This window comes from Tamandua tetradactyla, chromosome 7, assembly GCF_023851605.1.
Source record: "Tamandua tetradactyla isolate mTamTet1 chromosome 7, mTamTet1.pri, whole genome shotgun sequence".
Lineage (NCBI taxonomy): Eukaryota > Metazoa > Chordata > Mammalia > Pilosa > Myrmecophagidae > Tamandua > Tamandua tetradactyla.
This window is the reverse complement of record NC_135333.1, coordinates 149141040-149167696: the sequence shown is the minus strand read 5'-3', so window position 1 is coordinate 149167696 and position 26657 is coordinate 149141040. Positions and strand designations below refer to the sequence as shown.

Genomic DNA, 26657 nt, shown 5'->3' with positions numbered 1-26657 from the left:
GTCAGATCTGAGAAAGATAATGGCTAAGGGATGAAGAAGAGATTCGCAGAATGGAGGAAAAAAACTTGACTCAGCCCCTAGAGGAGCCCTTTTTCCTGACATTACTCACAGAGAAATCCAGGGTTTAGGAGAGGGGAAAGTGGCAAATGAAGAATGAGAAGGTTTGGAGTCAACAAATCTCAGAGACTTAGAAACTCCAGGGCTCAGTGAAGTACAAGACCAGTGAAGTAGCACTGGCTGTAGGGAATGTATAAGCAGAGAGACTAAGAGATCTCAGTGTTTTAGTTTCTTATCTGTTAGAACAAATACATACAGTAAGTTTGCTTAATAACAGGAATTTATTGGCTCATGGTTTCAGAGGCTGGAAGACTTGCTTCCTCCTGGAGTTGGCATCTTAGGGTTCCTTGGCTTTTCCATCACACAACAATGCATATGATGGCATCTTCTCATTTTTCTTCAAGGTTCTGTTGACTTTCAGCTTCTGGCTACCTCCTGTGACCTTTCTCTGTGGCTTTCTCTATAAAGTCTCCACTAATAGGATTAAGAACCATCCTGACTGAGTAACCTCATCAAAAGTTCCTGTTAACAATGGATTCACACCCACAGGAATGGATTAAGGTTAAGAACATGTTTTTCTGGGGCACATAACTCCAAACCACAACACTCAGAGAGATTCTATGATCTTAAAATCTAGTTTCTTGATCTCTTTATTCAAATATTTTTTGTGTATAAGACTATGGTGGGACTTGTAGCCAGGTAAAACAATCAAAAAGCTTATGTAAAAGCTAATTGATTTTCCTTACGATCAGTTCATTCTCTAACCATTAGTGATCTCTCATCTTTGGGGACATGCCTAAATCATTGATGCTTTTTCCAACCCTCTCTTATCTTCTCTAAAATTAGACTAATGGCAATAACAATAAAAAAAATAGTCTTTTAAGAAAAAGAAAAGATTTTTCTAGGGTTGATAAAGTCTTCTAAGAAGCTGTAAAGAACATTGTGGATTAATGGGCTTCTATAGAATACACAAAATTAATTATATCATAGCATATGAATATTATATGAACCAAAGGAGTTCATTCAGCCTCCCAAGAACTCTTGAAACTCTAAAAATGCTTTATATCTTGGGAACATCTGTGTCATATAAAATCATGTTTGCTTTTGAACGTTGTGCATTATGGAATCCAGTACCTGATTTATAAAAGAAATCCTCCTTAGCTTTCTTTTGTCTCACGGCCTGTTTCTCTACATCTTTTCAGTTGTTTTTGCCCTGGTTCACAATTCCCAAGTGTGGGAACTACTTTTTTCTGAAACATGTGCCCCCTTCCAAGAGATCACAAAAGGCTGATTGGTAGAAAGCGAATCCTTTAGTATCCTCTGCTCACTCATCAATCTATGACTTCTTCAACGACAAGTACTTGTCACTGACCTCACTCCACTCAAAGCCCTCCCTGAGAGATGTCCCATGTGTCCACAGAGGACCAGAACTTTGACATCCGTATTCACTTTTCTACACTTCAGAACATTGTACATTTTTACAGTTTCACACTCAAGTCAAACCTTTGTTAGGAGGCAGATCCATTTCTGTGTAAAACTATTCACTGGAAAGTAACTTTACACTGTGTTTTTTTCTTCAAAACCTTTTTCTATTGCTTTTGATAGAAAAGCAGCTAAATAATTATGTTTTCAAAATTCATGGGCAGTCCACGGTGGCTCAGTGGCAGAGTTCTCGCCTGCCATGCTGGAGACTTGGGTTCGATTCCCAGTGCCTGCCCATGCAAAAAAAAATCTTACTGCATTACTATTTATCATGCTATTGAATGGCTGTAACTCCATCAGAATATACATCGACCTTGAGCAAAAAATCCATGTATTAAAAACATAATTGTTTAAAATATAAATAAATAAAAGATTTATTAGGCATCTGACTTTCTACATAGTGAGTGGGAATTTTATTTTGTATTTCTCTGAAGCTCCAGCATTTTCTTGTAAACTACTTGATAAATTTAATTTACTTGCTTCCTTGTTAACCGTATTTCAAGAAAGTGGACTGTGGGGATGCAATATTAATATATTTGGGCATTGTCAACACTGCTGCAAAGGAATGATACTGTACATATTTAAGGCAAGTATCCAATATTCTGGAAGGCTGAACCACATAAATATAGAACAGCCTCACACTTTACACCAGTCACTACATAGTTGGGAAACTATGCACCAGTTAAACAAAGAAATTAAACACATAGGGCCTGCTACATTTAAATATTTAAGTGCCATATTTTAAACAGATCATATTATTGTAGCCCAGAGGATTTCCAAGGCAAAAAGCAAAGTCTGAAACTTTTGCAGGACACCTTTTTTTTGTTCTTGAGATTTCAAACTTCACACAATAATGCTTTTCATTTCTGAACTTTCTCCGAATCAACTTCTTAGAGGCTACATTGTTGTGTAAGAATAAACTGTAGGTTTTTCAAAGAGCCTCTCTCTCCCACTCAGCTGCCCTGAGGGAGTTACAGACTCTGCACACAACTTATTTTCATCTCTCTCACATCCTAAAAATGATCAAATAAGGATTGTTTCCCCACCAACATTTCTAGGGCAAGAGGCTCTGACAAGTGCAACCTTTATCACCGCAAACATCTCTCCTCTCTCCTGCTCTGGCATGTCCAAAGAAAAAGATTATTTAACACACATCAACTGTGTTAGAAACAGGGCTCTAACATTTACAAAGACACACAAGGTGAATATACAGTTTTAAGCCATGGAGAGTGGATATACTGAGTGTCTCTGGAATTCTGCCACTAACAACTGGGAAAGCTCAACAAATGCTACAGAATCAGTACAATCTCCTTTCAAAATCTGCCCCTTCTTGCCACCAAAGTAGACATTTGTTGCCTGCCTGATTCTCAGCATCCTGGTTCAAATAAGGATCCTGCAAATCACATATTCTTTACTATTTTGGAGTTGCCATGGCAGAGGAGAGAAGAGATATTTTTGTTGATGGAATGCCTCTTAACAGAGCTCCTTATTTTGGCCTTCCTGACTTTCTGACGCAGTTTTCAGATCTTGTTTAAAATACTTCCATGTTTCTTATTTGAAATAATCAAGATTGCAGCATCCTGGAAAGGGTAGATAATACATTATTAAATGTGTTAAATAAGCAGGTGACAAGGATCTACAGCTGTGAGGTCAAGAAGAAAAGAAATAAATGTCAGAATTTTAAGGGAACCTTGAACTTTCACTTCAAACTCCTAGTCCTTTCTCAGCTTTCTTTTCTCTCTTTCCTTCTATCAGCTTTTATCTTCTAGTTATTCACTACTGCCTTATCATTGAAATTGGCAGAATTAGTGTTTCAGATTGGGCTAGACTGTGCTGTAATTTTTAAAACAAATTTAGTAACTTAAAATAAGTTTTATTTGCACTCACACTGGGTATCCTTCAAGAAACCAGTGGAGGTCTTTATTCTGCATTATTTATGACCCGCAGGCCAAATCTGGTCTGCCTCCTTTGTGTGACTCAGGTGCTAAGAATGGTTTTTACATCTTTAAATAGTTGGAAAAAATTTTTGAGGAAGAATCATATTTTGCAACATATGAAAATTGCATGTAATTCAAATTTCAGTGGTCCAGAAATCAAGTTTTACTCCAATATTGTCATGCTTAGTCATTTACGTATTGCCTGTGCCTACTTTTGTGCTACGATGTCAGAGTTAGGCAGTTGCAACAGAAACCATATAGCTCCCAAAGTGCAAAATATTTATCATCTGGCTCTTCACAGGAAAAGTTTGCTGCTCTTGAAGCAGAGTGAGGCTGATCATCCTAGCAGAGGGTAAAAGAGAGAAGGGCCAATCATGCACTGAATCTTGGGACTTCTAACCAAGAGTGACGTAAAAACTTCTGCTCACCATTCGTTGTTCAAAGCGAATTACACGGCTACAATGAATTCAAGCAAGGGGGTATTGAAATGCAATCCAACCATATGTCCAGTAAAAGAGGAAAAAAAAAAAAGGTGGACAACTTTGATAACCATCGGAATTAAGAAAAACACTTTAGAAAATAATTACTCACAGAGTAAATAGCTTCTTTGTTTTACAAATAATCTACTAGGTGTCCCAGATAAGAAACCAAATTAGCAAAACCGGGGACAACCTCTGAAACTCAGAAGATACCACAGAAGTGAGATAGAAGCTGAAGAATCTCAAATCCTCATAGCAAAAGTATGGGAAGCTTTTAAGTAGAACAGTCAAGGGGCTGATGTAATGGAGAAGGGAGATGAGGGTAGGACAGTAACCTAATGCAAAAGAAGACTGAGATGCAATGTCAGGAGGGATGCTGGCAAGGAGCATTCTAATGGTGCCCATTTATTTCCCAAAGCACTGCCCAGAAATGTCATTGCCATCTCTTTATCAAAGTAAAACAAGTGCAGCTCAGAACCAATTAGGAGGGGAGAGCAATATCAGAGTAGCTTGGGCATTCCGCTGGGGGTGGGAATAACCCCTTGAGCATTCCTTTCTTTCATATCTTCACCCTTATTCATACTCCTCTACTCTTCTCCTTGACCCCCACAGTTTATAATTACAGCTTAAAGAAACAGATTTTTTAAAGGAACTGTGCCCTGGGAATAGCTGGCAGGAGGTGGGGAGGAAGAGAGGATCATGCGAATGAAAGTGGTATAGGCTGAGTTTCTCCACCCTGAGAATTATCTTCCCTTCTTTACTTAGAAGGGTATAATCTAGAGCTTTTAATTTAGACAGAAGAGGTGGAAATTACAAACGATTGCAATTACAAAGAAGTTGAAAAAATATTAAAAATCAAAGAATGAAAAGTACATCATGAAAATACTATCCAAAGGAAAGTTAATGTAGTCAAAATAGACACGTTAAGCAAAAACAAAACAAAGCAGAAAACACTACTAATCAAGAACACTACTCCACAATGACAAAAGATTTAATGTACCATAAAATACAGCAATTTTAAGTTCCCATGTAATCAATAACATAGGTTTGAAGTAGATGAAGCAAAAATCGTCACGATTAAAGAAGAAATCATTAACCCACTATCACAGTGAGAGACTTTTCACACACATGAAAAACTGGGTCAACACAGAGGTAATATTAAAAGCAAAATTGACAAGATTTCCCTAATGCATACAAAACTAGAACATTATATCTAACAATAGAAGAATTCAAATTTTTATGTACTCAAATACTTATGAAAATTGATCAGATGTTATTTCTTAAAATTAGCCTTCACAAATGTCAAAAGACCACTCACTATCAATAAAACCTGTTCTCTGATCTTAATACAACTAAATTAGAAAAAAATGACAAAGAAATAACTAGAAAACATTGTACATTTAAAGATGCAAAGACACACATTTTAACAATTCATCATAAAAAAAATGGAGGTTAGAAAATACTAAGAACTGAATGATTACAAAAAATACTTATTTCAAAACTTTTGAAATACAGTTCATTGATTTTGGATACACTGATTCCATCTAATTAAAAAAATTTTAAATCGTATAGAAATCATTAAAAACATGCATAATTCCTGCAATAAACATTACTAAGAGTGTAGATGTAGAAAGATTATTGATAGTTAAGACAAATATGGAAAGCCCTTCACGTTGATTAGATGCTATGCTTGGAGAGTCTCTGCGGTGGACAGCAGGAATCACCCACCCAGTCCTGACGACAAGAACCGCTCTGCTGGACGGCGCTGTGGCTTCTTTGTTAACCACAGTAGAAGCTGTAGTAACGGGGATTCCTAAAGAAGACATGGCCTTGCCATGGGTGGAATGGGGCATATGAGTGAAGATGGTATGGGAGGTGGGTTTCTAGTTCCTAAAATGTGCTTTACCATTATCAAAGCCCTATGATGGGGCTCTCTGCAGAGAGAGCGGAGAAGAGGAGCGAGGCCTGCGTTCTCCGCGCCCTGGGGCTCAGGGTGCGCGGGGTCCCGGGACAGCCTGCGGGCCCTGCCCTGCGGACACCGAGAGTCCCCACCGTGGCTGCCCACTGGCCGGCTCCAGGCCCTGAGGCAGCGGCGGAACCTGCCCTCCCTGGCGCCCAGGAGATGATGGCAAAACCCTGCGCAAACCTGCGGGGCCGCGGGCGTGGCGGGGACAGAGGAAGGAAGGCTTCCCAAAGGCCGTGGAGGGTGCTTGTGGGACTGAAGGGCCCAGAAGGCGAGTCTGCTGGACTCTAGCTCGGCCATCTCTTCAGACCACAGAGTCCGGCAGCTCCAGGACCTGGTCCAACACCACGGGCGAAGGCCTTACCCGGCCTGGAGATTGAGCGGATCCCTGGAAACATCTAGTTTGCTAGATGTTTGGAAATGCCTGAGCTATGTTAAAAGTAGAAGTAGTAAACTATTACTTTGAAATATACTTTTGCTCAAATTCATAAGAATAGTGCCTTTTGGAAATGGGATTGTTAAACCATCTCTCTGAGCAGCATGCCTACTCGTTCAGAGGTTTGGGGGTGGGAGGGAAGCAATTGCAAAGGATAATATGCTAGTGTGTTCAGATAAAACTTTAGGTTTTGTGCATTTTGTTTGGCTGTATATATATGATGTATATAATGGACAAATGAGTCCTAATTTTGCAACATCTAATCTTTCTTTCTTTCTTTTTAACCATGGGCAGACATGGGGAAGTGAACCCAGGTCCTCTGGCATGGCAGGCAAGCGTCCTTGCCTGCTGAGCCACCGAGGCCCAACAACATCTAATCTTTAGATAGGTTAAAGAGATTTCCGGTGTATAACAAAGTAGGGCTAATAAAATTATGTTTTGTTCTTTTGTGTTAAAATTCATTGGAAAGCTAGTTTTCTGTAAATAAAACTCTTGGGTATGAATTTGTTCAACCATATCTAAGCACTACACTTGCCTGTACTTATCCAGTGAACTGATGGTGGAGAAAGGAAACGAGAAGGGAATGCTTCGAGGCCAAGATGGTCATGTTTAGGAGATGCTCAGATGATAACCATTGTTTGGTACATGCAGTTTTATCTAACAATACTATGTATTAGTGGACAAATAGGTTCTTATTTGAAATATCTAGCCTTTCTAAATGTTTAAAAGTGCTTTATATGTTTAAAAATAAAGGGAGTAAGGGTATTGGGGGAGAAAGGAATGGAGAGTGACTGCTTAATGAGCATGGGGTGTTCTTTTGGGATGATGAAGATATTTGGAATTAGATAGAAGTCATGTGATTGCACAGCATTCTCAACAGGTTAAATGCCACTGACTTGTTCACTTTAAATGGTTATATTTAATGGGACCAAGTTTCTATTTGGCATGATGAAAAAAGTTTTTGAAATGGATGGTGGTGATGGTAGCACCATATTGTATATATAATTAATATCACTGAATTTTACACAAGAAAGCAGATAAAATGGGAAATTTTGTGTTGTATATATGCTACCACAATAAAAGTAAAATGGTTAATTTTATATCATGTGAATTTCACCTTAATAATAAAAAGCTTAAAAAAATACAGTTAGTAGGATAACCTATAAGTAACTGTATTAGTTAGGGCTCTCTAGAGAAACAGAATCAACAGGAAACACTTGTAAATATAAAATTTATTAAAGTGTCTCATGTAACTGTGGGAACGCAGAGTCCAAAATCTGCAGGGCAAGCTGTGAAGATGACGGTTCCAATGGAGGGTCTGGACGAACTCCACGGGAGAGGCTCACCAGCAGAAGCAGGAATAGAGCCTGTCTCTTCTGAATCCTCCTTAAAAGGCTTCCAGTGATTAGATTAAGCATCACTCACTGCAGAAGACACTCCCCTTGGCCGATTACAAATGGAATCAGCTGTGGATGCAGCTGACGAGATCATGATTTAATTCTATGAAATGTCTTCACTGCAATGACAGGCCACCACTTGCCCAATCAGACAAACAGGTACCATCACTTGGCCAAGTTAACATATGAACCTGACCATGACAGTACCTTTAAAAAATCATTTGCAAATATTGTCTTTGGGAATGGAATGGTTAAACCATCTCTGAACACTGTACTCATGTACTTACTCATGCTTTGAGGGAGATGGGAGGGAAGAAATTGCAAAAGGTGTTTTGCTAGTGTGTACAAGAAATTTTCTGATCATCTGTTGCCCTGTATGTTGTGTGCATTCATTTAACTTTTCTGTACAATAATATTGTGTATATACAGGACAAATGAGTCCTAATTTTATGTATCTAGTCTCTTTAATATCTAATTGAAGAGATTACCAGTGTATGACAAAAGTAGAGTTCATAAACTAACACATTTAGTACATTTTGTGTTAAAATTCATAGAAATCCTTTCAATAATAACTTTTGGAACTGAAATTGTAAAATGACATTTAAGTGATACATGTGCCTGTAGCTCATCCACAGGGTTTATGACGGAGAGAAGGAATTGAGAGAAATGAAGGGCTCTAGACCAGAATGTTTCTATTTAGAAGACACTTTCAGATATAACCATTGTTAAATGTGTGTAGTTCATTCAACACTACCCTGTAAATAGTGAACAAACTTAAATTCTCATTTGAAACATCAAGTCTTTCCAGATGTTTAGAAGTGTGCAAAGTATGTTAAAAGTAGAGGTAGTTTCGATTCCTGGAGACTGCCCATGCAAAAAAAAAGTAGAAGTAGTAAAATAACACACTTTGTAAATATTGTTTTGTTAAGCTACATATGGAATATATTTTGAAAATGGAATGGTCAAACAATCTCCACAGCTAAGTATATATGTTTGTGCTATTTCAGGGAAGAGAGAGAAGGAAGTGTCAAGGCCTCTATGCCAGTAAGTCTATAGTTTGGCAAGATAAGCCATCATCCTCTATGTTCTGTGCATTTTTTTTTTACTTTACTGTGTATATACTGTATGTATAATGGGCAAATGAGTCCTAATTTTATATTATCTAGCCTTTCTAAATGTTAAAAAGTTACCAGATATGACAGAAGTAGCGTTAGTAAACTAATATATCTTGTACATTCTGTATTAAAATGTATAGAAAGACTTTATTCAGAAAACAATGGAATTTTACTTGAAAAAAATTGTTAAAATCACTTTTAAGCATTGCAGATGCAAAACGGGGGTGATGGAAGTGAGAGGACAAACTTAAGTCCTTATTTGAAACATCTAGTCTTCTTAGATGCTTAGAAGTATACAAAATGTTAGGGAGTATAAAGTAACTTTTTAAATATTTTTTTTCTCTTATTACAAAGGAATGGCTAAGTATTGGGGGAACAGCATTGTTAAACTAGATGTCTTGGTGCAGTATGCTGAGGGGTTGTGGTAGAGTAGGAAAGGAAGTGCAAAGGGAAGGGTTCTTTGCCGATGAGTTGTTAGACAAGTTCAGATTGTCTGACCATTGTTCTATATAGGCATTTTAGTTATTGCTGCATATTAAAGGACAAGTCTTAATGTCCAAGGTATATTAAAAATAAAGGTAGTAAAATAATCCCTATATAATCTCTATATGTCCTGTGTGAGTTTATGGGAAGTACTGTCTTCTAAGAGTATGACCTTTGTTAACCCACCTCATGGAGCTAGAGATGTTTCTGAACTGAGTCAGTGAAGTGGTGAAAGAGGAAGAAAGAAAAGAGAAGGAGGAGGAGGGGGAGAGAAGGAGGAGAAGGTGGGAGAAGAGGAGGAGGAGGAAGGGGTGGAGGAGAGAGGATAAGGAGGAGGAAGGGCTCTTTGCTAGTATCTCTATATCTAGGAGACAGTTTTAGATTATAACCATAGTTCTATATGCATTTTTTTGTAAAATATCTGTGTTTACTGCAAATAAGTTTCATCCTTTCTTTCGCAACATCTAAGCTTTTAAGATATTTTGAGGTGAAAATGCATGATAAAAAGTAGAGCTAATGAATTTATAAATATCTTTTTGTTAAATTAATAGAAAAGAAGCATCTTTGTGTTTATTTGGTGCAAAATTCATATTTTCATAGCACAATATCTAATATAACTTGTATGGTCAGCTTATTTGAACACCATAATTATATGGAACCTTGAATAGGAAGTGAGATCTTGATGGTTTGTACAGGTTAGTGTGATACCCCAATATATCCCAGAGTAATCTCGGCAGAAGATTAAAAAAGTATTTGTGAAGTCCCCTTGAGAAGCTGGAGGAAAATATGGAAATACTTAACTTCCCCACCTGGGGAAGAACTGATATTCTTCCATGCATTGGGGACTGCCACGTTGATGGATCAAGCCTGTGATCCTGGGGCTTGCCCTTATGAAACTTATTCTTGCAGAAGAGAAGCTAAGCCTACTTGTAATTACGTCTAACAGTCATGAATGTCACCCCCAGAAAACCTCTTTTGCTGCTCCAATGTGGCCTCTCTTTCTAAGCCAACTCCATAGGTAAACTCACTAACCTCCACCGCTACATGGGATAGACCCCCAGGGGTGTAAATCTCCCTGGCAATGTGTGTCATGTCCTCCAGGGATGAGCCTGACCCTGTCATGATGGGATTGAGAAAGCCTTCTTTGCCAAAAGGAGGAAGAGAAATGAAGCAAAATAAAGATTCAGTGGCTGAGAGATTTCAAATAGATTTGAAAGTACTGGAGGTTATTTTTATGCAGTATATAGATATCCTTTTTCAGTTTTTGTTGTATTGGAGTAGCTAGAGGGGAAATAACTGATAATGCTGAACTGTAATCAAATAACCTTGATTCTTGAAGATGATTATATAACTATATAGCTTTTAGGTGTGACCATGAGATTGTGAAAACTTTATGACTGACGCTCCCTTTATTCAGTGTATGGACAGATGCGTAAGAAAATAAAGATGAAAAATATATAAATAATGGTGGTTCAGGGGTGTGGGATTTTGGGGGTGTTCTTTTATACTTTTAATTTCATTCTTATATATTTTTTGGAGTAATGAAAATGTTCAAAAATCAGTTGTGATGATGAATGCACAGCTGTATGATACTGTGAGCCATTGATAATACACTTTAGATGATTATATGGTATGTGAATGTATAATATATATCAATAAAATTGCATTAAAGTTTTTTTCAAAAAGAGGCATCCTTGACATGGAATTTTTAAACCACCACTGAGTAGTATGCATCAAGACTTGTTCATTAATGGTTGCCTGAGAGGGGCAGAAGGAAGTGCAGGCGGAGGGATCTATGCAGACATATTCCATTTTTGTATAACCATTTTATGTGTTCTCTCTTGGCTATTCCTTAGGAAAACATTGTTAAATAACTCAATGGAAATATACCTCCTTCCTAATATTTCAATATAGATCTGATAATGAATTCTCTTAGATACATTATACTTTATTGTACTCTTACTTTGTGTCTCATTTTAAATTAATATTAAGGAATTCAGTATTTGTAACTCTCTAATATCTATAGAGGCCTGTTGCCATTTTTTGTCTTTTATAAAATGTTTGTCCCCAAGAAAGGCAGAAATACATATGTGCCAGTTTGAAAATATTATGTACCCCAGAAAAGCCATGGTTTAATCCAGACTCAATCTTGTGCAGGCAGCTGTTTCTTTTAATCCTAATTCAATACTGTAAGGCAGGAACTTTTGATTAGGTTATCTCCATGGAGATTTGGCCTGCCCAACTGTGGTTGTGACTGTTAATTATAAAAAGATGTGACCCCCCCCATGTCAGGTGGGGCTTGATTAGTTTACTGGAATCCTTTAAAAGAGGAAACATTTTGGAAAGAGTCAGAAACAATAGAGCTGACAGAAACTTCACAACAGAGCTGACACAGATGCTGATACTTGGAGAACAGAGACACAGATGTTTGGAGATGCTTGGAGCACATAAAATGTTGCCATGACATGATAAGTAAGCCAGGACCTAGAGAGAGCCAAGGGAAACCAAGAAATGAAAACCAGCCCTGGAGAGGCAAAGTGAGGAACCCTATAGGATCAGAGGCTGAAAGGAACAGAGCCCAGGAGCAAGGGACCAGCAGACGCCAGCCACATGACTCCCCAGGTGACAGAGGTGTTCCTGACCCATAGGCCTTCCTGAGTTAAGGTATCTTTCCCTGCATGCCTTAGTTTGGACATTTTTATAGGCTTAGAATTGTAAAGTTGTACCTTAATAAATTTCCCTTTAAAAGCTGTTTCAGTTCTGGTATAACACATTTCCACAGCTGACGAACTAACACAACGTATTTTCCACTTATTGAGTTGGTGTCATGTATTCTTGATTATCACAATACTCATGGCTTTGGGACTTTGAACTGGCAAATATTCATGAAAAAGTATAATACATCCTGTGTGATCTCAACCACATAAAAATGTATGCTGAGTTTTTGCATACACATGGAGGATCTAGAAGGCTATATCAAACTATAAACTGCTTGTGGTTCTGGATGACTTTTGTGTTTTCTGCTTCTTGTGTATTTCAATTTTCTACATTGCCCAATTAACTTAAAAGTGTGAAAAAAATAAATGTTTATTTTAAAACCTTCAAAAAAGCAAGGCACTGTGGTGGGAAGTTCAAGGGCACACATTCACCAGTAACTTCAGAGAAGTCATCGGTTAGGGAAAATCATTGAAGAAAAGGCTGGCTTTTCCCTATCACTAAATAAAGTAACTATAATCATCAGTTATCAATTTCAGTTGACAAATTAGGTAATGATTGCATATTCTTACAAATAATTTATCTGTATTTATTAATAGAGGGGTATCTGTACACTTTTAATTCTGTGTCCAAGTTATGAACTAATAATTCTACTTTTAATTAAATCAGCTAAGCCATTTTTAATATTATTCTGTTAAAATCAGGAATTTAATGCTTCCCACTATGACATGAGAAGTTCAGAAACAGTCTACCTGTACAAAGAAAAACTGCATTAAACTTATATGACATTCTTTAAGTAATAATTTTTTAATTTTATAAATACATATTTCTTATTTCTGTCCATCAAAAAGGTCTAGAAGCAATGTTATCCCATTCTAGTTCTCTAAGTACCATCCCCACAAAATAAATCAGAAATCCTTGAAGAAATGGCTGGTTCTGTGTCTTAGGTATCTTTTTATGCCAAAAAACAAAGAAGTTATCAAAGGGTAATCAGGTTAGTTCCAGAGACATGAGAGCATGCTAAAAGAGGTCCCCACTAATCAAAGATGGGACAATTTAAGCATCAAAAAGAATTAGGACTGAAATTTATTAAAACATATGGATATGTGAGAAGCCATGAATATATAATGAAGCTCAAAAAGGTAAAATGAAACAAAACTCATTGGATACCAGGAAAAGATGCTAGATCACCATGACTGTGAAAATTGACACTAAAAGAAAACAAATTAAGCATTTATTCTGCCTTTTTGGTATGAATTGAATTTCAGAGTAACTAAATATCCTTGCAGATGAAGCCTGGTTCTACTATTCTTCAAAAATATCAGCCCATAAATTAATAGAATTGGAAAACTGCCATTCTCAAACTCAATGAACTAACTTATTCATCAATGGATGACAATGTCATCAGATTAATGATTGATAGGAAACTATGAAATGAAGAGATCAGACAGTCACCACTTGAACTCATAGGTCAAACTTTTTAAAAAAATATTTTTATTGAAAATCTTCACACACATATGGTCCATCCACAATATACAATCAGTGGCTCACAATATCATCACATAGTTGTATATTCATCACCATGATCATTTTTAGAACATTTGCATCACTCCAGAAAAAGAGATAAAAAGAAAAAAGAAAAAAACTCCTACATCCCATTCCCCTTACCCCTCCCTCTCATTGACCACTAGTATTTCAATCTACTCTTATCTCTCCCCTATTCTTTATCTATTTATTTTTCCTTATTTTTCACTCATCTGCCCATACCCTGGATAAAAGGGGGCATCAGACACAAGGTTTTCTCAATCACACAGTCACACTGTAAAAGTTAAATAGTTATATAATCTTCTTCAGGAATCAAGTTCCTGGAACAGTTCAACAGTTTCAAGTACTTCCCTCTAGCTACTCCAATGTATAATAAACTAAAAATGGATATCTATATAATGCATAAGAATAACCTCCAGGATAACCTCTTAATTCTGTTTGAAATTTCTCAGCCACTGAAGCTTTATTTTGTCTCATTTCTCTCTTTCCCCTTTTGGTTAAGAAGGCTTTTTCAATCCCATGATGCCAGGTCCCAGCTCATACCATGAGTTCTGTCCCACATTACCAGGGAGATTTACACCCTTGGGAGTCATGTCCCACATAGGGGGGAGGGCAGTGAGTTTACCTGCCAAGTTAGCTTAGAGAGAGAGGCCACATCTGAGCAACAAAAGAGGTTCACTGGGGGTGACTCTTGGGCCTAATTCTAAGTAGGCTTAGCTTCTTCTTTGTAAGAATAAGCTTCGTAGGGTCAAACCTCAAGATAGAAGGCTCAGCTTATTGAATTGGTTGTCCCCACTGCTTACAAGAATATCAGGAATTCTTCAGATGGGGAATTTGAATATTTCCTTCTTTCTTCTCAGTCCTCCAGGGGGACTTTGCAATACTTTTTTAAAATTCTCTGCCCATTACTCTAGAATATATTGGAGCATCACACTAACGTGTGCAAACCAACAAGATTTCATGCCCTCAAGATTCCATGTAATATGATATTCAAGTAAACAGACCATACAAGTTAAATTAAACAATGCACTACCCAAAATATAAATTTTGTTCCAAATAAACATTGCTCCCCTTGGTCTCACACAGAAGTTGATGTTTTAAAATATCATCCTTTACCATAGGGCAATATTTTCTTTTTTTTTTTTTACACGGGCAGGCACCAGGAATCAAACCTGGGTCCTCGGGCATGGGGCAGGCAAGCGCTCTTACCTGCTGAGCCACTGTGGCCCATCATAGGGCAATCTTAATAGACTAAAACGGACAAAACCAAACATTATATGTCTTCTGATGGGATGTTATAGGAAATATTATATGTGTAAGAAATATTCAGATTTATCTAGGACCTACCCTTGCCAAAATAATTCAGACCTATTTCTAAGTTTTTACAGTCTATAGGAAAGAAATACTGAATATAGAGATACAAATTAAATGGCACAACAAAAAAGACATCTGTCAAATCCAGAATTCCTTAGGACACTTGACCCAGTTCCTTCAGCAAGTCAATAAAATGAGAAACAAAAGAAGAAAATCTGCTCTAGATTAAAAAGAAATCTTGACTACATAAAGTAAATATACCTTTGTGGTATCCTAATTCAAATCAACTCTTAAAAGATAATTTTAGACAACTGGGGAAATTTGAATGTGAGCAGAATATTATATCATAATAAAAATTATTTATAATTAATCAAAACTGATAATGCTACAAAAGTCTTTTTTTTTTTGAGGTACATATTTAGAGTTGAAATGACAAGGAAAATGGCAGTGTAGGGACCTCTAGGACTCAGTTCTCCCAACAAAACAACTATAAAACAGGCAGAAACTGTCTGAAACAACTATTTTGAAATTCCATGCACAAGAAGAACACTCTAGAGCACCCAGGGAAGAGCTGGAGGAAGAGACAGAAAAGTATGGTAAAGAACTGTAAATTGCTCTCGCCACATGGCAGCTACTGGTGTCTATTCCCCACTCTTGCAGCAGGCCACCATGGGGTCCACTCCATGGCCAGCTGCTGGTGACAGAAAGTGTCATAAAAATCCTCTTTGGGCAGCAGGAGCGGCGCAGCGGTGGCAGCGGCGGTGAGGGCAGCTGCCACCTCGGCATTGTTCTAATCATGTCATATAAAGATGATACCAATACTCCAGCGATAACTGAAGCAGACCCCATCTTTGAAGATGGGAACTGTGAGTCAGCCAAGAATTCTGAGTCTGTTGACCAAAGCATCAATCCAGAGAGTAAATCAGACTGTCTTGCATCCACTCGGAAGAGACCAGAGGCCAAACCTCCCATTGATCTGAAGACTTCAGAAGTTCCCCCTGTTCAGGAGACTGTTTCCAAAGATGTACCTCAGACTGGATGGGGCTATTGGGGCAGCTGGGGCAAGTCTTTACTCTCTTCAGCCTCAGCTACAGTAGCCACAGTAGGACAAGGTATTTCAAATGTCATTGAGAAGGCAGAGACTTCCCTTGGCATCCCTAATCCCAGTGAAACTTCAAGTCAAGTCCAATATGCAACAGGAGACTCAAATGCCAAAGAGAATGAAAACTCCCCAGTGGCTGGGCCATTTGGTATATTCTCAACCATTTCTACTGCAGTTCAGAGCACAGGAAAGAGCGTCATCAGTGGGGGTTTGGATGCCTTAGAATTCATTGGAAAAAAGACAATGGATGTAATAGCAGAAGGGGATCCTGGATTTAAAAAAACCAAGGGTCTGATGAACCGGAATTCTACTCTGTCTCAGGTTTTACGTGAAGCAAAGGAGAAAGAAGAGCTATGGACCGCCAATGTGGTTACCATGGAAACAGAAAAGAAAACTCATTATGGGCTACTCTTTGATGAATTTCAAGGCCTTTCACATCTAGAAGCTCTGGAGATGTTTTCCCAAGAAAGTGAAATAAAGATAAAATCTGTCCTTAATTCTCTGAGTGGAAAAGAATTAGAGAATCTAAAACTTGAATTGGAGCAACTCAAAGAAGCGTTTTCCCTAGGAGAGTTCTGTGAGGAAGAGGAAGAAGAGAGAAAAGGGGATGAAGACTTTACCAGAGAAATAACCGAGCTGTTTTCCCAGCTGCACATATCCTCCAAACCAGAGAAGCTGACCAGGGCAAGAAATAACACCTATGAATGGATCAGGACATCTCTAACCAAGCCATCAGCAGAAGAAGAAGGAGAAAAGCAGTTAGGAGAGTGTACTGAGCAAGTCAATAAAAATTCATTGAAGGATATTCATGCATTTGCAATCCAGAGCCTAGCAGAACTGAATGCCTGCTCCATTGAACTGTTCCATAAAACAGCAGCGTTGGTTCTACATGGAGGGAAGCAGGAAGCGACAGCCATAGAAAGGAGCAGAACCCTTTCTCAGATGACAATTATGCTGTGTAAAGAGTTGTCTTCTCTATCTAAAGAGTTCACCACCTACCTAACAACTGCTGGGGTCAAAGAAAAGGCAGACATCCTCAACCTGTTAATCACTGCGGTATTTCTAGAGGCCTCAAACAGTGCTTCCTACATCCAGGATGCCTTTCAGCTACTCTTACCTGTGCTGGAGATCTCTCTCATTGAGAACAAGACTTAGTTACCACAAGCATGAGCTACAGGTCCAGAGGCTTTTATTTGAACTTTGAAGAACAGAAAGATTCAATCTGGATGTTGTGGTGTTGGCCACAAAATACCACTTTCTTTGGGGTTCCCCTGCAGAAATGAGGAGAATGGGCTATTTTAGCATCTAAAAATTCAGGCATCAGAGCGTTTAAAGAAAAAGTTTGTTGCCTTCACTGCTTGTCTGAATGAAGTATTCAGATCCTCACATTACTGCTCCCAATTATTATAGTTAATAAACTATTTGAAAAGTAACTTTTGTAGAAAGTCCAAAAATAATAGTGCTAGATAAAAGTTAAGGGACACTCAGGCAAAAATACTGGTCTGTTTTTGACATGATGCAAACACTAATAATTTTGCCATGGATATAATTCTTACCCATGTATATAATTGTTATCCAAGAAAGAAAGAACTTAATTTTAGTATTCCAGAAATCATATGCTTTGTCTATTAATGCTGTGTATTTTCTCCTTTCTAGAATAAAATCTATGGCTTTAACAAAACTGAGTATGTATAAACTGTGATGATAACTCTTTATCCCATGAATTCTTGGAAATGGTTAGGAAATTGCATCTGCTATTTCCCCGGAAATATACGGCATTAGGGAGAAAGTTGTGTCTATTATACTTGGCAGTCACATGAATTAACTATAGCACAGTGCCCTTTAGCTTCAAATTGCTTCTTCACCCCAGCCCCAGAATGATGGGCTCAAGTTATACCTGGCCCACACTTAGCTGGATTCAAGACCAGTGAGTACAGTGTAGAGGAATGGTTTCATGTTTACAAATATTCTGAGCATCTCTCCAGAGTGTTTTTCATGCATACCCTATATGCAGGATAAATTCTTCAATAACAGCCAACTCCAAAGGAGTGTTAAAGTTCTTTTTTGTAATGGGGGTTTTATTGTTCAAATGTTGATGAAGTTGACTGTAGACTCCTATAGAAATGATGTTTATTTATGACAGGATTTAATCTATAATATGCGATACATATTTTTCTCCATCTTTTTTGTTTGTTTTAATGTATTCTTCAGCATGTTTTAAGATACAGCTTTTATCCTTAAGATCTTAGACCTTCTTTTGCTCTCTTTAACAACTTAAGAGACTAGTAAGATACTGTCCACTCTTTGTAAAAATTTGTAAAAAGTTTTCCAACTTTCTTGTTTTAATGATTCAGGTCACTTTTTTGAGCCACTCATCTTCTAAAACCTTAAAAATAAAATTTAATAATCATTAAAAAAAAATCCTCTTTGCCAAGATTAGGGGTGGGCACAGCAGATCACTGATCATAGCTTTTGATTAGCTAATTTGGATTACTACTTTCCAGCTCTGAGGGCAGGAAATGTTTCAACCTACCCTGGACAAAGGTGGCAGCAATGAATGTTTCATCTCTTCCAGGACAAGGGCAGAGGTGGTGGAAATTTAAAGATGCAGTGCTTCCTCATGGCTGTAGGGGAGAATTAGCTGAAAGGCCACATTTGATGGGCAGGCCAGGAAAGCTCAGCTTTGGAGAGCCATTGGGGAAGATTTTGGAGCCCTTCCTAATCTCCTCACCAGAGCACTTTGCAGTCGTTCAACAGAGCCTTTATAGGTCCCTGGCCATTTTGGTTGGGAAAGACTTAATGGGAAAGTGCTCTCCACAACCCCAGGACAAGACAGTGGGTCCAGAAAGACAGAGAAAACCCTGCTAACTGCATTTGCCTTCGGCAGATGTTCCTGACAGGCCGATGGTCAAGATAATTTCTGTCTTATCACCAGCTAGTTACAAAACCAAGACACAGTCATCCCCAGGGAATAAATCCCTGGGAGTTAACATTTTAAAATATTAAAATATATAGTATGCAATAAAAGAATAACAAACAGCACAATTGGAAATGATGGCCTATACAAAGGAAAAGAATAAAAATAAAAATATAGAAAACATAAATGAAGAAGCAAGAATGTGGGCACACTGAACAAAGCCTTTTCAAAAAAGGACCTTAAAAGATACTTAAGGAGATGAAAGAAAGTACAGAAAACAAACTAGAGGATATTAAGAAAACAATGGATGAACCATATGAAAGTCCAAGAAAGAGTTAGAAAGTTTGAAAAGGAAACAAGCAGAGATACTTCAACTAGAGTAGAAGATGACATGACTAAATGAAAAATGCTCAGGTTGGTTTCAAGAACAGATTGGAGCTGGCAGAATAAAGAGAGTATCATTGAACTCAAAGGCAAAAGGAGTTAGGCAAATGAATCAGGCTGAGAGGAAAAAAGAAAAAAGGAATATTAGAAGAAAAAATAGCCTAAGATAGGCATGGGACACCATTAAGCACACCAATATACACATTAAAGGAGTGATGAAAGAAGAGAAAGGAGCATAGGAATAGTCAAAGAAATAATGACAGAGAATTTCACAAACATAGCCAAAGAAATGTATATGCACATCCAAGAAGCTCAGAGAACATTAAACAATATGAAAATGAACAAAATTATACCCTGTCATATGTTGATTACATTGCCATTAACAAAGAACAAGGAGAGAGCTCTGAAAGCTGCAAGAAAAAAGCAGTGTTATATATAAGGGAGTTCCAAATAGATTGAGTTCCTATATCTCACCAGAAACAATGGAGGCAGGAAGGCAGTGGTTTGAAGTACTTAAAGTGATGAAAGAAAACAACTGCCAGCCAAGAATTTCATATCCAGTGACATTCTCTTTCAAAAATAATTGAGAGATTAAGACACTCTCAGAGAAACAAAACTAACAAGAGTTCATCACCACTAGACCTGCCCTGCAAGCAGTGCTAAAAGGAATTCTTCAGGCTGAAAGGAAAGGACATTAGACAGTAGCTCAAAGCACCATAAAGAAATAAAGACTTGTGGTAAGGATAATCATTTAGGTAATTATAAGTGCCAATATTATTGTATTATATTGTTTGGTAAGTAACTCCACTTCTTCTTACAGGACTAAAATGCAAATGCATAAAAATTAATGATAAATCTAGGTTTTGGAACAAAGATATATGCAGTTACAAGTACAAAAAAATGGTGGGGATTAGAGGGATATAGGAAAAGTATATGTGTGTGCTATTAAAGATAAACTGATATCAAACCAAATATGATTATTATGTATTTAGGATGTTAAATTTTAACCCCATGGTAACCGCAAAGAAAATAAAGGAAAAAAAATGTATCCAGATAGAAGTGAAAGGCATGCAACATAGTAAAATACACAAAAAAGTAAGTAAATATAAAAGTGGGCTTTAACAGAAATGAGAGACTAAAAAGATGACTTACAAAGGCTGAGTGGCGTAATGGCAAAAGAAAGTCTTGTATTCAGTGGTGACTTCAAATGTAAATAAATTAAACTTTCCACTTCAAAGGCAGAGATTGGCAGAATGGATAAAAAAGCATGACCCAACTACATGCTGTCTGCAAGAAATTCACTTTAACTACAAAAATATAAGAAGGTTGAGGGTGGAAGGATGAAAAAAGTACACTATGCAGTAGTCAAAAGAGGTGCCTGTACTAATAATGGATAAAACGGACTTTAAACCAAAAACAGTTATGAAGGACAAAGATGACTATTATATACTGATAAAGGGTACAATTAAACAGGAAGCAGGAGACCTTAATGTACCACTCTCAAGAATGGATAGAACATCTAGCCAGGAGATCAAGAAGGAAGTACAGGACTTGAATGATGCACTAACCAACTAACACATATTTAGACCTAACACATATACAGAACACTGCACCCAACAGAAACAGAAAACACATTCTTTTCAAGTGCACTGGGATCATTCTCTAGGATAGAGCATATGTTTGCTCACAAAACAAGTCTCAAAAAATTTGAAATATTGAAACTATACAATATATATTCTCCAGTCACAACTGAATGAAACTAGAAATCAGTAACAGGGAGAAATGGAAAATTCGCAAATGTGGAAATTAAGCAACATAATCTTAAACAACTTATGGGTTAAAGAAGAAACCAGAAGCAAAATGAGGAAACATTTTGAAGCAAATGAAAATGAAAATACAACATACCGAAATATATGGGATACAGAGAAGGCAAGGTTGAGAGGGGAATTGATAGCTCTAAATGCTTACATTAAAAAAGAAGAAAGGTTTCAAATCAGAGACCTAAGCTCAAAACTGAAAGAACTAGAAAAATAAGAGCCAACTAAACCCAAGGCAAGTAGAAGAAAGGAAATAATGAAAATTAGAGTGGAAATAAATGAAACAGAAAACAATAGAGAGATCAACATAACCAAAAGTTGATTCTTTGAGAAGAACAATAAAATCTACAAACCTTTGGCTAGACCGACTAAGAAAAAGAGAGAGGATACAAATAACAAAAATCAGAAATGAAAAGAGAACACTACTACCAACCCCGCTGAAATTAAAAGGACTATAAGTGAATACTACGAAACATTGTGTGGCAATAAATCAGATAATCTAGATGAAATGGACAAACTCTTAGAAACACATAAACTACCTACATAGACTAAAAAACAAATAGAAGATTTGAACAAACCAATTACTAACTTGAATCACTAATCAAAAACCTCCCAACCAAGAAATCCCAGGATCAGAAGGCTTCATGGGGAAATCCTACCAAACATTCCAAGAAAATATAACTCTAACCTGCCCAAAGTCTTCCAAAAAATTTTGAAGAGTCGGGAATACTCCCTACCTCATTCTATGCGGCCAGCATCACCCTCATACCAAGCAAGATACAGATACCACAAGAAAAGAAAACTGCAGACCAATATCTCTTATGAATATAGATGCAAAAATCCTCAACAAAATACTAGCAAAATAAATCCAACAGCATATTAAAATAATTATCTTTCACCATGATCAGTATGGATTTATCTTGCTATAGAAGTTTGTTTCAAAATAAGAAAATCAATTAATTAATACACCACATGAACAGCATGAAGAGGAAAAAAAACATGATCATTTCATTTGACAAAATACAGCACACTTTCTTAGTAAAAATCTTTGAACACTAGGAAAAGAAGGAAACTTCCTCAAAAAGATAAAAGGCATATATGAAAAGCCCACAGCTAAGATCATACTTTATGGTGAAAGATCGAAAGCTTTCCCTCTGAGATCAGGAGCAAGACAAGCATACCTGCCGTCACCACTGTTATGTATTATCCTGTATACAGAATCCTGAAAAATCCACAACAGAGCTTGTAGACTTAATAAATGAATTCAGCAAAGTGACAGGGCACAAGACCAATACCCCCAAATCAGTAGTGCTTCTATGCATAAAAAATTATCAATTGAAAGAAGACATAAAAAGTTAATTCATAATAGCAACAAAAAATCAGATACCTAGGAATATGCCTCACCAAGGATGTAAAGGACTTGTACAGAAAAAACCACAAAAAAATTGCTAAAAGAGATTAAAGAAGACTTAAATAAATGGAAGGTTATCTATGTTCATGTATTAGAAGACAATATTGCTAAGATGTCAACACTGCCCAAGGCAATTTATACATTCAATGCAATCCCAATCAAAATTCTAACAACTTTCTTTGCAGAAATAGAAAAGCCAATCATCAAATTTATATGGAAGGGTAAAGGGCCCTGGATAGCTAAAGCCATTTTGAAAAAGAAGAATAATCCTAAACTATTGCAAAGCTGCAGAAATCAAAACAACAAGAACCAATATATTGACAGTAAAATCAAATAAGAGCTCAGAAACCAACCTCCAGACTTATGACCAACTGATTTTTGACAAGGTGGAAAAAACAAATCAACTGGGAAAGAAAGTACAGTTATAAAATAAAAATGTGCTATTATCAGTTGGAACAAATGTTCCATATGAATGCAAGGTGTTGGTGGTAGGATGGTATTTAGGAATCCTGTATTTCATACATGATTTTTCCATAAACCTACAACTTTTCTAATAAAAAATAAACTAAAAATAAGAAGTGTTGAAATGACTTATCCTTGGATTTGCTTTGAAATACTCCAGTAAAAGCAACTGGAGGATAGATGAAGCAAAATTGTCAAGATGTTGACAGTTGTTGAAGTTAGGTGATGGGTAATTTTTCACAATAAAAACTTTACAAGAGAAAATGACCTTTCATAAAAATGTCAGTCACTTCAAACTGGTTTATGAAGTAAAAGCTGTTGCAATTAAAATTCAAAATGAATTATTGATGGTATCAGGCAAGATGACTCTAAAATTTATATGGGAGAAAAAAAGAGTCACCTAGAGCCAAAAACATCTTTTAGAAGAATAAAATCAAGGAGATATGCCTACCAAACTTGGAGACTTATCATAATGCAGTAGTAATAAATACAGTGAGATATGGGCACAGAAAGAGACAAATAGACCAGTCAGTCAAGGGATTACAATCAATACCACATAGATAAGGATTTTTAATGTATGGCAGGGCAGGCTTTACAAGAACATGTGAAATGATGAACTATTTAACAAAAGGTACTACAAAAATTGGTGATCCAAATGGGATAAAATGAAATTGGGTACAAAATCAAATTCAGATCGATTAAAAACTTAAAGACAAAATCATAAAACTTTTTAGAAGACACATAATGGTAAGATTACAAGTATATCATTATTTGTTTACCTTAGGAACCCCCAACTATTTCTGAATGTCTGAAAACTGACAATATTTCTCGGCAAATGGAACATCTTTCCTTTTAGGTTTAAGATTTGGGCTCCATCCCTTCAGTCAGACGAGGAGGGTACCTGGTAGATATTTCACTTGACAAAAAGATAGCCTAGTGCCCAGAGCAGGATTAATGGCAATAGCACAAAATTTGTTCTAAAATTCTGAAAAGTGCTGCATTTCCTATAATTTTAATGAAGGAAATTAATTCTCCAACGTGAAAAAAATGTCTAACTTTCTACATTCAAATGACCTTGTTGGGGGGAGAAATTGCCATCCACACTATTATTATGTGTCTTCAGCTGGTTTTTATTATTTGAGTTAAAAACTGTACAAACAACAGTGTATACTCAATGTCTTTTGGTGTTCAACTAAAATATTACTTCTTTATATAGCTATTACCTGCTTGAATTTGAATCTGGTTAATTTTTAAATGAACATGAGAAATCTGGGTATTACTATGTATTATCTAACACTCCCCCCCAACCTAATCTTGTCCCCACTCTTATCCCTTACCCCTCGAGTATTGTGTAGGATGAGTTAAGTGTAATAAAATTTAACAATTACCAAGGGGTCTAAATTTTTAGTGTGCATAAGAATCATTGGTATGCAGATTCCCAGATCCCAGATCTTACCCCTAGAGATTAAGATTCAGTAGGTTTGTGAAAGAGCCCAAATATCTCAAGTGAATCTGCTATGAGCAGGCAATAGACCACAATGTGAGAAATACAGATTTAGGTAATGCATTGCAAGATGGTGAGGAACAATCCTGGCCCAGGACGTGAAAGAACTAGAGGGAAAATTTGAAGAAAGATACATCAGGATCTGAGAAACATGACCCTAAGTCATCTGCCTCTGAATACAGCAGCTGTACCAATGCTGAGTTTGCTTATATTTGATAGTCAGGATTCTGTTGTGGACAATGTTCTGTGAGGGCTTTGGGGTCAGCTTGACCTCTGTCTGAGGGTCTGAGAAACCTAGGAATTAATTATCACCATGTAATCTTGGTCAAATTACCTCATCCTTCTAAGCCTCATTTCCTCATCCATAAATCAGGATAAAAATAGCACCTAACCCATACTATCATAATAATTATATAAGTAATACATTTAAAGCATTTAGCATTCTACCAAACACACAGTAAATATTCAGTAGATGTTATTATTAAAGGGCATGTGTAATACCAATATAAGCTATATAAAGCATGGATACATAGCTCAATGTACATACATACATATTCATTCATCATTATGTAATTCTAATTCACATCATCAAACAAAACCCTATCTCAGGATCTTTTTAGTTTTTAATATATTAAAGGACATTTTTCCAAAGTCTACGTTCTAGAGCATTGTTACATTTTACCACAGAATGATGATATTTTTATTAATATATAAAAGTTTAGACATTCTTATTATACCACCTGTGATTACAAACTTCTAAAGATAAGAAACAAGGTCTTTATGTAGAACTTGGCATGCATCAAATACAAGTAACTTCATAAATCATTTTGATATTTTTCATTTTCTTAAATATTTATCAAAATCTGCATTCACTTGGGTTATTAATTAATTGACTAGCAAGCTAAATCGAACAATTAACAAGTAAAAGAGGTTTGACTCCAAATTCTTAATTCATGTCTTAATAAGGTTAATAAAAAGTAAATAAAGCCAAGCAAAGAACTTAATTAGTGATTTGGTCATGGTTTTAAATCATGACATTACTGCAGCCTTGGAAAATGAGATATTGTTGACGGTAATAAAATGGAAAAGGGTAATGACTCACTTGAGTGTGTTCTTAATTTCATGCTGAAAGGTCAAGAGTGGCAACCCAATTGGTGTTATTTCCAATGACTAGAGCCCCTAATAGAATTGGAGGAAAGATGATGCAAAAAGGCTGTAGAGGATAGGAGCTAGAAACATAGCCCAAGAAGCTGAAGAGTCTGAAATTAGGAATCCTGACAAGACTTCAGCTAAGACCAGTAATGGATGAGCGCTGATAAAAGCAGCCTATAATGGGTTCCTACACAGTATCATCCCAAATTAGGTCAAAGGGTGGTACCAAAAGTGCAAATCACTAAGACTATGAAAAGTAACAACCCTGCTGTTCCTACACGCTTAAATGTAAGTAATATAGTGTTCCAATTGGTGAAACTTCGGCTTTGCAAAAATGGAAACCCAAGCTTCTGAAAGCTTCAGAATGTTCATCTGCAGAGGGCTAACCCTAGTAAATGAGCTCAAGAGACTGTAAATTAATAGGAGGTCAATATATTTGTTTCCAGTGAGAATTAGAATGGCCACAGAGATCAGACATGTGGGTGCTTTATATAGTGGTCTCTCCTGGAGGGAGCAGTCACAGGGAGTCCTGCTCCAATCAGAAGGTTCTCTGTGACTCTACGGTCAACACTGCAGAGTAGATGGGTGAGTCTTGAAGCAGTGTGTGGTAGAACACAACTGACCCTGGGCCCCATCTAAATCCCTGCAATGCCACCATCTTTTTCCTTTCATGTAGCTAGGAAAGGAAAATAACCCAGTGTGTGCCTGGCACTGTGCAGCCCCCAAATCTTCACAGTTACCTCCCTGAAGCCTATACGTAATAATAATTAGGCCCAGTTTACAAAGGGAAAATGGGAAGACAATGGATAATAATATTGTGTGTGTGCAGTTGGGATCAGAGAAAGCTAATGAAGGTTTCTACCCCTCCCCTCCTTGGTTCATGTAATTACAGATGATATTTATATTTTCTAAAAATGATTTTCTGATCTGCATTGAACATATACAAGTCTTAACTTTAAAAAGCTATTAAAAGTAAGTACCTAGT

General features: G+C 36.9%; 1 pseudogene; it reads left to right on the top strand.

Moving 5' to 3' along the window:
- Positions 1 to 15671: 15671 nt before the first annotated feature.
- LOC143690232 (protein FAM114A2 pseudogene) lies at positions 15672 to 17562 on the top strand (annotated as a pseudogene).
- Positions 17563 to 26657: the final 9095 nt, after the last annotated feature.